This window comes from Aotus nancymaae, unplaced genomic scaffold (assembly GCF_030222135.1).
Source record: "Aotus nancymaae isolate 86718 unplaced genomic scaffold, 86718_ANA_hifiasm-v0.15.2.pri h1tg000022l_1, whole genome shotgun sequence".
NCBI classification, from domain to species: domain Eukaryota; kingdom Metazoa; phylum Chordata; class Mammalia; order Primates; family Aotidae; genus Aotus; species Aotus nancymaae.
The window spans coordinates 32,308,779-32,324,635 of record NW_026988435.1 but is presented as its reverse complement, the minus strand read 5'-3'; positions in this window follow the sequence as shown (position 1 = coordinate 32,324,635).

Genomic DNA, 15,857 nt, shown 5'->3' with positions numbered 1-15,857 from the left:
TTTGTTAAAACGTTTAAATTTCAAAATGTGCCTAATGTTCCTGGAATTAATTTTTTTTAATTTTACTTTAAGTTCTGAGATACATGTGCAGAACATGCAGGTATACATGTGCCATGGTGGTTTGCTACACCTATCAACCCGTCATCTAGGTTTTAAGCCCCACATGCATTAGGTATTTGTCCTAATGCGCTCCCTCCCCTTGTCCCCCACCCCCGAACAGGTCCCAGTGTGTGATGTTCCCCTCCCTGTGTCCATGTGTTCTCATTGTTCAGTTCCCACTTATGAGTGAGAAAATGTGGTGTCTGGTTTTCTGTTCCTGTGTTAGTTTGCTGAGAATGATGGCTTCCACTTTCATCCATGTCCCTGCAAAGAACATGAACTCATTCTTTTTTATGGCTGTGTCATATTCCATGGTGTATATGTGCCACATTTTCCTTATCCAGTCTATCATCGATGGGCATTTGGGTTGGTTCCAAGTCTTTGCTATTGTAAATATTACTGCAATAAACATAGCATGTGTCTTTATAGTGGAATGGTTTATAATCCTTTGGGTATATACCTAGTAATGGGATTTCTGGGTCAAATGGTATTTCTGTTTCTAGATCCTTGAGGAATCGCCACATTGTCTTCCACAGTGGTTGAGCTAAGTTACATTCCCATCAACAGTGTAAAAGCTTTCCTATTTCTCCACAGCTTTGCTAGCATCTATTGTTTCTTGACTTTTTAATCACCATTCTGACTGGCATGAGATGGTATCTTATTGTGGTTTTGATTTGCATTTCTCTAATGATCAGAGATGTTTAGCTTTTTTTATTATGTTTTTTGGCCACATAAATTTCTTCTTTAGAGAACTGTCTGTTCTTATCCTTTGCCCACTTTTTGATGGGATTGTTTTTTCTTGTAAATTTAAGTTTCTTGTAGATTCTGGATATTAGACCTTCGTCAGATGGGTAGCTTGCAAAACAGTTCTCCCATTCGTAGGATACCTGTTCACTCTGATGACAGTTTCTTTTGCTGTGCAGAAGCTCTTTGGTTAAACTAGATCCCATTTGTCAATTTTAACTTTTGTGCCATTGCTTTTGGCGTTTTCGTCATGAAGTCTTTGCTCATGCCTATATCCTGAATGGTATTGCCTAGGTTTTCTTCTAGGGTTTTTATACCTTTGGGTTTTACATTTAAATCTTTAATCTATCTTGAGTTAATTTTTGTATAAGGTGTAAGGAAGGGGTCCAGTTTCAATTTTCTGCATATAGCTAGCCAGTTCTCCCAGCACCATTTATTAAATAGGGAATCCTTTCTCCATTGCTTTTGTCCTGTTTGTTGAAAATCAGATGGTTATAGATGTATGGTGTTATTTATGAGGTTTCTGTTCTGTTCCATTGAGGACCACAATTTTCTAAAGCATGCCTTTAAAATGTACAGTTTTTTCTATCCAGTGTGACAATTTTTCTTCTTAATTGTAACATTTAGTTCATTTATATAATGTAATTACTAAGATAGTTTATAATTAATTTTCTAATTTTCCCATCTATTTTGTAGCCTTGTAGTATAGTTTGAAGTCAGGTAGCATGATGCCTCCAGCTTTATTCTTTTTGCTTAGAATTGACTTGGCTATGTGCGCTCTCTTTTGGTTCCATATGAAGTTTAAGGTGGTTTTTTCTGGTTCTATGAAGAGGATCACAGGTAGCTTGATGGGGATAGCGTTGAATCTATAAATTACTCTGGGAGGTATGGCCATTTTCACAATATTAATTCTTCCTAACCATGAGCATGGAATGTTTTTCCATCTGCTTGTGTCCTCTTATTTCCTTGAAGAGTGGTTTGTAGTTCTCCTTGAAGAGATCTTTTACATCCTTTGTTAGTTGTATTCCTAGGTATTTTATTCTCTTTGTAGCAGTTGCGAATGGCAGTTCATTCTTGATTTGGCTGTCTTTAAGTCTGTTATTGGTGTATAGGAATGCTTGTGATTTCTGCACATTGATTTTGTATCCTGAGACTTTGCTGAAGTTGCTTATCAGTTTCAGGAGATTTTGGGCTGAGACGATGGGGTCTTCTAAATATACAATCATATCATCTGCAAATAGAGATAATTTGACTTCCTCTTTTCCTAATTGAATACCCTTTGTTTCTTTTTCTTGCCTGATTGCTCTGGCTATAAGTTCCAATATTGTATTGAATAGGAGTGGTGAGAGAAGGCATCCTTGTCTAGTGCAAGATTTCAAAGGGAATGCTTCCAGTTTTTGCCCATTCAGTATGATATTGGCTGTGGGTTTGTCATAAATAGCTTTTATTATTTTGAGATACGTTCCATCAATACCTCGTTTATTGAGGTTTTTTAGCATAAAGAGCTGTTGTGGAATTTTGTTGAAGGCCTTCTCTGCATCTATTGAGAAAATCATGTGGTTTTTGTCTTTGGTTCTGTTTATGTGGTGAATTACATTTATAGACTTGCATATCTTGAACCAGTCTTGCATCCCTGGGATGAAGCCTACTTGATAGTGATGGATAAGCTTTTTGATGTGCTGTTGCATTCGGTTTGCCAGTAGTTTATTGAAGATTTTTGCATCTATGTTCTTCATGGATATTGGCTTGAAGTTTTATTTTTTTGTTGAGTCTCTGCCAGGTTTTGCTATCAGCATGATGTTGGTCTCATAAAATGATTTGGGAAGGATTTCCTCTTTTTGGATTCTTTGGAATAGTTTCAGAAGGAGTGGTACCAGCTCCTCTTTGTATGTCTGGTAGAATTTGGCTGTGAACCCATCTGGACCTGGGCTTTTTTTGGTTGTAGGCTATTAATTGCTGCCTCAACTTCAGCCCTTGTTATTGGTCAATTCAGGGTTTTGACTTCTTCCTGGTTTAGGCTTGGGAGGGTGTAAGTGTCCAGGAATTTATCCATTTCTTCCAGGTTTACTGGTTTGCGTGCATATAGTTGTTTGTAGTAATCTCTGATGGTCGTTTGTATTTCTGTGGAAATGGTGGTGATATCCTCTTTATTGTTTTTTATTGCAATTATTTGATTCTTCTCTTTTCTGTTTTATTAATCTGGCTAATGGTCTATTTTGTTGATCTTTTCAAAAAACAAGCTCCTGGATTTATTGATTTTTTTGAAGGGTTTTTTATGTCTCTATCTCTTCAGTTTTGCTCTGATCTTACTGCTAGCTTTTGAGTTTTTTTGATCTTGCTCCTCTAGCTCTTTCAATTTTGATGATAGGGTGTCGATCTTAGATCTTTCCATGCTTCTTACGTGGGCATTTATTGCTATAAATTTTCCTTTAGACACTGCTTTAAATGTGTCCCAGAGATTCTGATACATTGTGTCTTCATTATGGTTGGTTTCAAAGAACATCTTTATTTCTCCCTTCATTTCATTGTTTATCCAGTCAACATTCAAGAGCCAGTTGTTCAGTTTCCATGAAGTTGTGCGGTTCTGAGTTATGTTCTGAATTCTTAGTTCTAATTTGATCGCACTGTGGTCTGAGAGACTGTTATGATTTCTGTTCTTTTGCATTTGCTGAGGAGTGATTTACTTCCAATTACATGGTCAGTTTTAGAGTAGGTGTCATGTGGTGCTGAGAAGAGTGTATATTCTGTGGATTTGGGGTGGAGAGTTCTGTAAATGTCTATTAAGTTTGCTTGGTCCAGATCTGAGTTCAAGTCCTGGATATCCTTGTTAATTTTCTGTCTCGTTGATCTGTCTAATATTGACAGTGGAGTGTTAAAGTCTCCCACTATTTTTGTGTGGGAGTCTGAGTCTCTTTGTAGGTCATTAAGAACTTGCTTTATGTATCTGGCTGCTCCTGTACTGTGTGCATATATATTTAGGATAGTTAGCTCTTCTTGTTGCATTGATCTTTTACCATTATGTAATGCTCTTCTTTGTCTGTTTTGATCTTTGTTTTGATCTTTGTTGGTTTAAAGTCTATTTTATTTATTTCATTGAGTTGATCTTCAATCTCTGATATCCTTACTTCTGCTTGGTCAATTTGGCTATTGAAACTTGTGTAAGCTTTGTGAAGTTCTCATGTTGTGTTTTTCACCTCCATCAATTCATTTATATTCTTCTTTAAGCTGTTCATTCTTGTTAGCATTTTGTCAAACCTTTTTTCAAGGTTCTTAGTTTCTTTGCATTGGGTTAGAACATGCTCTTTTAGCTCAAAGAAGTTTCTTATTACCTACTTTATGAAGCTTCTTTCTGTCAATTCATCAGACTCATTCTCCATCCAGCTTTGTTCTTTTGCTGGTGAGGAGTTGTGATCCCTTAGAGGGGGAGAGGCATTCTGGTTTTGGGTGTTTTCATCCTTTTTGCATTGGTTTCTTCCCATCTTTGTGGATTTATCTACCTGTGGTCTTTGTAGTTGGTGACTTTCGGATGGGGTCTCTGAGTGGATGTCCTTTTTTGTTGATGATGAAGTTCTTTCTTTCTGTTTTTTAGTTTTCCTTCTAATAGGCCTCTCTGCTGTAGGACTCCTGGAGATCAACTCCAGACACTGCTTGCTTGGGGATCACCTGCGGCGGCTGCATAACAGTAAGGGTTATTGCCAGTTTCTTCTTCTGTTATCTTTGTCCTAGAAGGATACCCGCCAGATGTCAGCCTGAGCTCTCCTTTATGAGGTGTCTCTTTAGATATACGGGGGTTGGTGAGCTGCTTGAGGAGACAGTCTGTCCCTCATAGGATCTCAAGTGCTGCGCCGTGAGCTCCATTGTTTTGTTCAGAGCTGCTGGGCAGGTACATTTAAGGCTGCTGCAGCAGAACTCATAACTCCCTTTTTTTCCCAGATGCTCTTTCCTGCTAAGGTGGGGCTTTATATATAAATTCTTAATGTGCTGCTGCCTTTTTCCAGAGATGCCCTGCCCAGTGAGGAGGTAGCCTAGTCACAGTTTGCCAGCAGTGGCGTTGCTGAGCTGCCGTGGGCTCTGTCCAACTGCTGTGTGAATTTCCTTGCGGTTTTGTTTATAGAAGTATAGTTAGAACTGCCTTGGTAATGGCAGTCTGCCTCATTAATGGCTGACTGCCTCTGTAATGGCGGACTGCCTCTGTAATGGCGAACTGCCTCAGTAATGGTAGATTGCCTCAGTAATGGCGGACTGCCTCAGTAGTGGTGGACTGCCTCGGTAATGGTGGATGCCCTTCCTTCCACCAGAGCTGGGCTGTACTGGGTCCAGCAATGCTTGCTGTTGAACTCTCAGTCCAGAGCATTTCAGATTGCTGGTCTTCTCAGGGGTGTGACCCTTTGAGGCAGATCACCTGGCTCCCTATTTCAGCCCCTTTTTTTTCAGTTGAATGGGCAACTCTGTCTCTCAGGCCTTCCAGGCACCAGTTGAAACAGCTGCCCAGATTTGTGTGAGTTTTTGTGCGGAGACCCGCTGCGCCACTTAAACAGCCGTACTGGAAACTCATGGCACTTTTCCGCCCGGGCATTTCCTGGTCTGTGGGCAATAAAAACTTGTATGGAAATGCAGCGATCACTCACCTTCTGCATTCTCACTGGGAACTGCACTTCAGAGCTGTTCCTATTCGGCCATCTTCAATCATGTTCTGATCCTGAATTTCTTTTTGTATTCCCAGACATGTAAGACAGCCTAAAATTCTGCTCACCTTTTCAACTTCTGGGCCTCAGTTTTCTGCTCATTTTGTCCCACTTTTTATCTTCTAAGCCTTAGGCTACTGTTTATGAATTGCCTCAGTTTTTCCTTTGAGTTGCCTCAAGGGGAAAATAGGTGCTAAATGTCATTCTCACCTTTGCACTTCCCTTTTGGGCATGGTCTTGACCCTTTAATTTCTTACTGCCTTGGTGGCTCTCTTGTTTAAGCAGATATCCTCATCTATGTTTCTGTATCTGTAAGTGTATCTAATTTTTAAGTAAAGTAGCTGGCCTGATAAAAGTATATTCTAGCCTAAATCAGAGAAGTCCCCACAATTTTTTTAATGACAAAAGCTCCCACTAGAGAGAAGCAGTTACCTAGATTCGTCTTAGAATGTCAATTCCGTTCTTTCTCTTTGCTTTTTATGGAGAATTCATAACATTTATAAATAAGTATAACCTTTATAGCAATCATATATGCACATACAATATTTTGGTATCCCTGCTGGAGCACTTTTGGGAAACCTTTACCTTCTATGCCTTAAATCCATGTAGAGCTTGTGTACACAAAATATCTGAGACAAGTCTCAATCAATTTAGGAAGTTTATTTTGCCAAAGTTAAGGATGTGCCCATGGTACAGCCTCAGGAAGTCCTGAGATGTGTGCCCAAGGTGGTCAGGGGTACATTTTGCTTTTATACATTTCAGGGGGACTTGAGGCATCAATCAGTATGTGTAAGATGTACATTAGTTCGGTCTGGTAAGTCAGGACAACTTAAAGTCAGGGCTTCCACGTTAGAAGTAGGTAAGAAGCAAAAAGATTGCATTCTTGAGTCTTTGATTAGCCTTCCACTGAATATACAATTTAGTCTGGTTCAGTGAATCTCCATTTTCACATAAACAATAGGAGAGAGGAAGCAATCAGATATGGATTTGTCTTAGGTGAGCCTCAGAGGGATGACTTTGAATAGAATGAGAGGCAGGTTTGCCCTAAGCAGTTCCCAGCTTGACTTTTCCTTTTAGCTTAGTGATTTTGGGGTCCCAAGATTTATTTTCCTTTCATGAGCTGTTATGTGCATTCGCCCGCTCATGCTTAGACGGACAGAGGCTGGGATGTGAAAGCACTGGTGAAGTCAGCTGTGGATCGCACATTCCCTTTTTATCTGATCTCTTCAAACCAGGATATCATCTGGCTTGGTTCAGAAACTCACTGTGTACTTTAGTTTGAAGTTAACTTTTTTTTTTTTAACTTGGATACATTGGCAGATTTTATGACAATTTAATTAACAAAAGAGACTCACCTTAAGAGACATTATAATATTCAATTTATTGCAGGGTAAGAAAACATATAAACAAGTCAATCCATGGGCTAAAGTTTTTCTTTGGCCAAATCCTCACCAATGTCTTTATTGTTAAGACTAGGACTTAACTTAAAGCCCCTTAAAAGGGCTTCTTGACTAAGTAATGATTGCCTTTCACTTCACTGTACACCCCTCCATTCTCCAGATAATTCATCAGTTTAACTTCAGCCAGTATGCACAAGTGAGGGCACCTTAATTCATTAACAGAAATACTAATTGATACATATTCATTCTTAAATCCTAGATATAGTATGTACCCTTATATCTAAAACAGGGGTTAGCACAGTAGTGCACACCCAGACTTTTCAAGAGGCACATGTGCAAGAAGAATTTTAATCCATTTACATTTCCTCTACTTCCTTGGTACTTTTTCCAAAATTTGATCTTCCCATTTATATACCTGTCTCAGACTGGTTCTCTCTTCCCACCTTCCCCTTTCACATATGTCCTTCTTTTTTAAAAGAAAGGCATAATTTTCACCCATCTGTCTCATTTTCACAATTGTCAAGATGGGAAAAGCAAAACAAACTCCTTGGAGTCTATACAGGTCATTTGAAATGTGTTACGAAAGGGACTCCAATAATGGCTAACAAACTGCTTTTTGCCACTCACTGGTCTTCAGTTATTTGCTTTCAATAAAGTTAAAGAAAAGCCTAGTCAGGCTGTCAGCCATAAATCATTAAAGTTTATTTCATTTTGGACATATAACTAAAATATTGATGGATGCAGTGGCACTGAGTGACAAAGGACTGAGTTATTACAAATCTTCATTCTCTATATAAAGAAAATGTGGTACTTATACACAGTGGAGTACTATTCAGCCATAAAAAAGAATGAGATTCTGTCATTTGCAACAATATGGATGGAACTGGATGTTATTATGCTAAGTGAAATAAGCCAGGCACAGAAAGAAAAACTGCATGTTCTCACTTATTTGTGGGATCTAAAAATCAAAACAATTGAACTCACGGAGATAGAGAGTAGAAGGATGGTTACCAGAGACTCAGGGTAATGGGACAGGGGATGGTAGAGGAATATAATTGGATTGTTTGTAACACAAACAATAAATGCTTGTGGGGATGGATACCCCATTTTACATGATGTGATGATTATACATTGCTTGCCTGTATCAAAACATCTCATGTACCCCATAAATATATACACCTATGTACCCATGAAAATTAAAAGTTAGAACAAAACTTCATTCTCATCTATTTGTTTTACATTAAAAGTGATTTCATCTATAGATAGGAAAAATGGGAATATAATTTATGTTGACTGATATATTCTATTTATAAGTAATATATACTCATGGAAAGATGAACTAAAAAAAAAAACAAAACCACTACAAATTGGTCTTGATTCTCAGATGAATTTTCATTAAGATTTTTAATGTTTAATATTTATGTATAAAAATTTTCCTATTTGTGATATTATCTACTGTATTCCAATAGTTATTGTAATAATTTAGAAAAAAGTTTTTAATACAACCTTTTAGTCACAGGAAATTAAATTGTTTTAATTTCTATTCATATTTGTTGCAGAGAAGTACCTTACGAGATAAATATTTTAAGCACTAAAATTTACTATAATTCTGTGAGGAAAGCAAAATGTAAACAAAGATGCAGTGAATGATGTTTAATGTCTGACTATTGAAGAGCTTGTTTATGTATTATATTAATAATGGTGGGAAGAAAATTGCTATGGTACTTAGATTCTATTAAATTTAAAAGAATGACATAAAATTTTTATTTTTGAAAATGTAAATATATACAGTATACCACTGGAAATTATCATAATTGCATTTACTTAAATTTATGATGATGAATGTTATCAACTTAAAAATACATGAAAGTGTACATACTTTCCTAAATTTTATTTAGAGCTATGTAGGTGATAAAGTTTGAAGATACTCTTCTGGCAAATTCGGTAAGTGAAAGGTTAGCTAGCAGGGTCCCAGACCAGAGTTAAACATGCCAGCCAATCTTTATTGACAGGTTTATAGAAATTAAAAACTATCTCCGGCTGGGCGCGGTGGCTCATGCCTGTAATCCCAGCACTTTGGGAGGCTGAGGCGGGCGGATCACGAGGTCAAGAGATCGAGACCATCCTGGCCAACATGGTGAAACCCCGTCTCTACTAAAAATACAAAAATTAGCCGGGCATGGTGGCGCGCGCCTGTAGCCCCAGCTACTCGGGAGGCTGAGGCAGGAGAATTGCTTGAACCCGGGGGGTGGAGGTTGCAGTGAGCCGAGATCACGCCCTTGCACTCCAGCATGGCACCTGGTGACAGAACGAGACTCTGTCTCAACAAAAAACAACAAAACTTCTCTCAACTTCAGATTTGGTGTTTGGAAGTCTGAACAGCATGTCACACTGTCTTGCAGGTGAGCCAACCAAGTCATAATGCTAGAAATCTTGGAAAAAGCTGCCTTACTCCTTGGGTAAGATCTTCCAGAGACTCTGTTGCTAGGAATCTAGCCATTGCTGGAAAAAGGGAGAAATGAAATAGAAATTCTATGTAATCAAAGCCTAATTCTTCCCTAGTAATAGGACTGACAGCTTTTACAAAGTGAAAAGGTTACATTTTCTGTCATGGAAAGAATGTATTATTAAAAATGGTTTTGTAGTTGTTTGTCACAAGATTATAATTAAGTAGTTACATTTATTGGAAATTACTTCCTTTCATTTAACATCCCTTTATCCCAATACATACTCCCTCTCATGCCTGCAAAAAATGAACTTTATCATAGTCTGCCTGACAGTAAGTTTTGAAAATAGTGCCTATGAATTTCACATCTTATTTTATTTTCTTAGCTGGCAAGACTTCTTAGCAGTTACCTTTGTCTTTTGATTGACTTTAAAATGGAACATTTTAAATCATTAAATGTGCTATCCCCAGCTTTTCACTGCTTCCACTATATTAGGTTAGGAAGTTTCTATTTGCTAATATTTTTAAGTCCTGAGTGGATGATGAGTTTTATAAAATGCTTTTACTACATATATTAAGATGGCAAGTGGTTCCCCACTCCTGCTTCTCTATTATTGGTGGGTTACATAATTTTGAACCATCCTTGCATCCTGGCATAAAACCAAATTGGTCATGATCAATAGTATTACTAATAGTATACTTGTGGATTTAAAATATCTTATTTTCAAATTTTGAATCTTCATTTACAAATAAACTGTGATAATCTTGCTCTGTATATTCATAAGTGAGATGAATTTTCAATTTTATAATTTTCTTTTGATTTTTTTCATTTTTTGAAATAAATGTACATGTACAGGTTTTCTCCCTTTCCTCCTCTATTCCCTGGAAATGAACCACTAAGTCTAGCTCATACTCAAGTGCTAGAGAAGTAGACTTCACTTTTTGGACAGAGAAATGTCAAAGAATGTGTGGACATGCTTAAAACCCCCACAATGCAGGTAATGCATGTACAGATTATAAGCTAAATAGAGTGTTCTTTCTAACTTAAGAAAGCTATGATGCCAAAATGAATTTGAAATTAATTTTGATGCCCATATAATTTATGATTTTACCCGAAGTCTGATATTCAATCCATCAAAATGGCTTTGTAGTTATCAACTTACACATTTCATACTAACGGAACTACAGAACAGTTAAAACAGGCTGATATTAAAACAAAAAATATACTTAGCAAAGTAACACATTATTTTTCTCTTTGCTGCTTGTCATAAATTAGGTTTTAAATATACTTGAGCCTTCTTGAGCCTATGTTGTAATTGACTGTAAGGGTCCTGTCACAACATCAAACCTTTTCTAACAACTCCTAAGTTTTGGTTTTATTTTGTCTAAACTCAATGGAAAATCGTGAAAGAAAGAAAACACTTAACATATATCAGGGGAAGGAGTCAGGGAGATACCAGTACTTAGCAAATTTTACAAAATAAGCAGTCTCATCTACTTCAAAAATTCATAATTATTCAAAGATGACTGTGCTCAAAGAGTGATTTATCACATGCTACTGCAAAAGGTACACTTACATATGGTGAAGCATGATTTTTCACTAAGATAATTATTCTAAAATTATTTTCTAACAATTTTATATCACATATGAAAAGCAATTACTGTTGATGCATTTAATTAGCAGAATTTTGCAGTTACTTGATCCCAGTTTTATATCAATGTCAGATATGTCAAAAGAAATCAATTGTTTTCTCCCTTCCATACTCTATTCCTTGGAAATGAACCACTAAGTCCAGCTCACACTCAAGTGTAAAATTTCCCTTTGGAAATTTTATTTTGAAGGTGAAACATCTGACAATATTATGCCCCATGTTAAAAGTTAAGTTAAAAAGCCCAATATTTAATAGCTATTTCTGATGGTTGTATTAATTATCTATTACTAATTTAGCAGATTAAAATAACAATAAACATTTATTATCTGACACAGTGGGACAGAAATACGGGAATTTGAGGATGGCTTATCCGGGTGGTTTTCTATTTGGATTTGCTACAAATGTGAGGTCAAGATATCAGCTGTATCTACAGTCATCTCAAGGCTTGACTAGGGATGGAGGATCCACTTCTAAAATGGCTCATGCACATGGCTGTAAGTGGGAGACTATGGTCCCTCACCACAGGGCTGCTTGAGTGTCCTCCAAGACGTGGCATCTGGTTTCTGCCACAATGAGTGGTCTTAAGACTGTGAAGACACATGCAGCATGCAGTAAAGCCTTTTTTCTTCTTTTTAAAGACATGGGGTCTTGCTATGTTGCACAGGCTGGAGTGCAGTGGCTATTCACAGATGCAACCATTGCAGTTTCAAACTCCTGGTCTCAAGTAATCCTCTCACCCTAGCTTCTGGAGTAGTTGGGACTACAGGTGTACCATGATGCCCAGCTTGTAATGCCTTTTACAACCTATTCTCAAAGTCTGAATCATCATTTGGGATTCTCTATTACTCATAACTGTAGTATGTTAACTCCCACTCTGCACTAGTACCATGTCACATATGCCAGCCACTGCATCTTGAACCCTCTATTTGAGCATACTTCACTAATGATTACCTGCACCTTCAATGGAATAGGCCCACTAAGTGCTCAAGGACTGACTTGACCCATCAATACAGGTTATACCTCCCTTCTGAGAATAGAAATTGACACCACCTGTTCATTCTCTGACTTGTGTAAGAACTATTGTGGCGATATTCTCAGCTAGTGCCAAAGCAAGGGATCAAATGGCCTTTGGCTCAGGCACTCTTCTTTGTCGGGCCAGTGTTTGTATCTGTGGGGCTAGGTCAGGGCTAGCCCAGGCACGGCCAATGTAAGCCTCTCCTTCTCCCTTACTCTGAGATGAGGGGGTAAGATTCAGATTTCTACAGCCATCACTACACTTGTAAAGGCTTCAGGCCTCTTGTCATAAAGCCTCTGTTCCCATGGTTATCAACCCTGGCTGCATTTTAGAGTTGTGGAGGATGGAAAGGATACCAGTTCCCAGCCCTCACCCTGAGATTCTGATTCAGTGATATATGGTGGAGTTCCTGGCATCAACATATTTTGAAATATAGTCAGGCAATTATAATGTGTAGCTAACGTTTAGGAGAACCATTGTTCTATTTTCTTCCTGATTAACTAGAACATGGGCTGGCAAACTTTTTCTGTAAAGGGCCAGATAGTAAATATTTTAGACCTTATGGACTGGTACTCAACTCTGCCACTTTATGACAAAAGTGAGTAAATGTGACTGTGGTCCAATATAATTTTATTTACAAAGACAGGTTGTGGTCTAGATTTGGCCTATCGGATGCAGTTTGCCTGCCTGCAAACTAGATCAACACAACATGAATAACATCTTGAAGCTACAATAGGTTAGGGCAGGGCCACCAAGCTGCAGGAGTCTCACTAATGTGTCCTGAGTTCTGGAAATGATAAGTGGTTCAGTTTTCCTAGTCTTCACCTATTTGAAACTAGCTGGACCAGTCTAAGAATAGACTGGACTAATAGGCCTTACTCTTCTGCCAGAATCCCCACCATTATCCCACTGTGGCAGGTTCATAAGGGGGAAAGTGACCTTCGAGCTTGAAGACCTGGTCTCTGGGACTCTTGCCACACAGTTGTGATAGTCACCTAAAGGCCCTGTTCACATGTGATCACTGTGCTCAGTCCTTTGTCTCTGAGCTCAGTCCATTGGAAGGCAATTCTCCATAAATCTCTTTGTGTTTCTCCATGTCTTGAAAGTGAGGCACTAACTTCCTTTTGTTCTGGACTATATGTTAAAAATGTCTGCATAGTGAACATATTTCAAAGCAAAGAGAAGGCACATTAAAATAAAAAAACAGGCTGTCATGGTGGTTCATGTATGTAATCCCAGTACTTTGGGAGGCCAAGGTGGGCAGATTACTTGAGGTCAGGAGTTTGAGACCAGCCTGGCCAACTTGGCAAAACTCTGTCTCTACTAAATATACAAAAATTACTCAGGCATGGTGTTACGTGCCTGTAATCCTAGCTACTCGGGAGGCTGAGTCAGGAGAATTGCTTAAACCCAGGAGGTGGAGGCTGCAGTGAGCCAAGATCATGTCATTGCACTCCAGCCTGGGCAACAGAGTGGGACTCCATCTCAAAAAAATAAATAGCTAAAGAGCATGCATTCTTCTCTACAATCTAATAAGCATTAGTTTCACATGGTGAAAATCCCATCTCTACTAAAAACACAAAAATTAGCTGGTTGTGGTGATGCATACCTGTGGCCCAAGCTATTCCAGAGGCTTGTGTGGTAGCACATTCCTATAATCATAGCTACTTGGGAGGCTGAGGCATGAGAATTGCTTGAAACCTGGAGGCAGAGTTTGCAGTGAGCCAAGATTGAGCCACTGCACTCCAGCCTGGGTGACAGAACAAGATGCTGTCTCAAAAAAACAAATGAAAATAAAGAAAATTGAGACAATTGATTTGAGTAGAAAATGTTTGTAAAATATGAGATTAGTAGCCAGAATACATGAAGAATTAGTTCTTACAAATCAGCAAGTAAAAAGACAACAGAAATCTTATACAAAAATGCTTAAATGACAATAGAGCAGAAATATCTAAATGGCTAATAAACATGAAAATTTCAACCATATTATTCATTAGGAAAATATAAATCAATATTATATCTACTAGATTGGGAAAATCTAAGAAGTCTAACAGTCCCAAATATTGAAGATATGGTGCTACAGAAACTCATAGACACTGCTGGCAAGTAAACTGGCACCTTTCTGGAGAACAATTTGGCATTATCAGGTAAAATGAAACGTAACTGTACTGTATGATTTAGAAATTCCACTTCTAGGTATTGATACTAGAGTACCAACAGACATGTACAGAGATGTTTATAGAAACATTATTCATAATAGGGAAAACTGGAAATAAGCTAAAATTCATTGACCAAAGAATGAATAAATGAACAGTAGAATATAACAGTGAAAATGAGTGAATAACTCATGAACATGGAGAAACTGCACAAAACTATTAAGCAGAGAACTCAGTTTGGGACATTTATAAAAATATTTTTATAATCTATTAAAATTTCAAATGTGCCATCGCCAAGGGCAAGTGAAAAATCATTGACTCCAGTAAGGCAGAACTAAAGGAAGTTCTGCAAGGGAAAATTGTAGGACACTGCACTGTCGAGAAATGTAAAGGACCTGAGATTTTACTCTACTTGCAGCCTGACAAATTAAGTCTGCCACAGTTTCACTGTTGGCAGAAAAAAACAAAGCGTTTGTGTCAGAGACAAGGAGCTTTATTACTCATAGTATTAATACAATAGTTAGCATGAGCAACAGCATGTTTCATCAGTTTCCCCTTGCCTCAAGTCTTATGCGGGCAACATGGATGGGCCAGACTGTATCCAACCTCCTTGGCCTCCCACAGTACAGGGATTACACCACACCCAGCCTCAATTTTCTTTATGATGCTTTTGATGAACGAAACGCTTTACTGTAACAACTGGATTTATCAGTCTTTTAGGATCTGTGATTCTTTTTGATTTTATAGATACACTTTCCCATTCCATTGTCATAAAAATATTCTCATATTTTTTCCAAATTTAAAATCAAGCTTTTTATTTATAACTTAATCCATTTTAGTGAACTTTTATATATGGTGTGAGGTAATAATCTAATTTTATTGTTTCCCTTTGAATATAATCACTTATACAGCACTATTCCATTTGTTCTGCAGTTCCATTTCATCATTCATATGTTTCTAGATGGACTTTTCATTCTGTTTCAGTTTATCTTTGGATCAATATAAAACTTTTAATTACTGTTGTTTAACAATAAATATTTGGCATCTGAGTACTTCAAGCTCTCTCATGCTCCTCCTATTATCTAGGAGTGTCTAGGCTGTTCTTGGTCATTTGTTCAGGTTTTATGAAAAACACTTTTGGGACTTTGACTGGAATTTTACTGTTAAGTATAGGAACAATTGGTATCTTTATAATGAGTCTTCCTAGTCATAAACATGAAGTAATTTTCCATTTACTTAGGTATTTAAAATGTCTTTTAGGCTGGGCATGGTGGCTCATGCCTGTAATCTCAGCACTTTGGGAGGCCGAGGCAGGTGGATCGCTTGAGCTCAGGAGTTCAAGACCAGCCTGGGCAACATAGAGAGACCCCCGTCTCTACTAAAAATACAAAAAATTATATGGTTGTGGTGGTGCACACCTGTGGTCCCAGCAACCCAAGAGGCTGAGGTGGGAGCACTGCCTAAGCTTGGGGGTTGGAGGTTGCAGTGAGCCAAGTTCACGCCACTGTACTCCAGCCTGGGTGACAGAGCAATACCTTGTCTAAAAAAAAAAAGTATTTTAATCTAATTGCATGTTAGTCCTGTACATGTTATGTTTATTCCATGATGCCTTATTGTTTATCATTTTTAGTGGTATTATTATTTTTTCCTACTTTGGGGA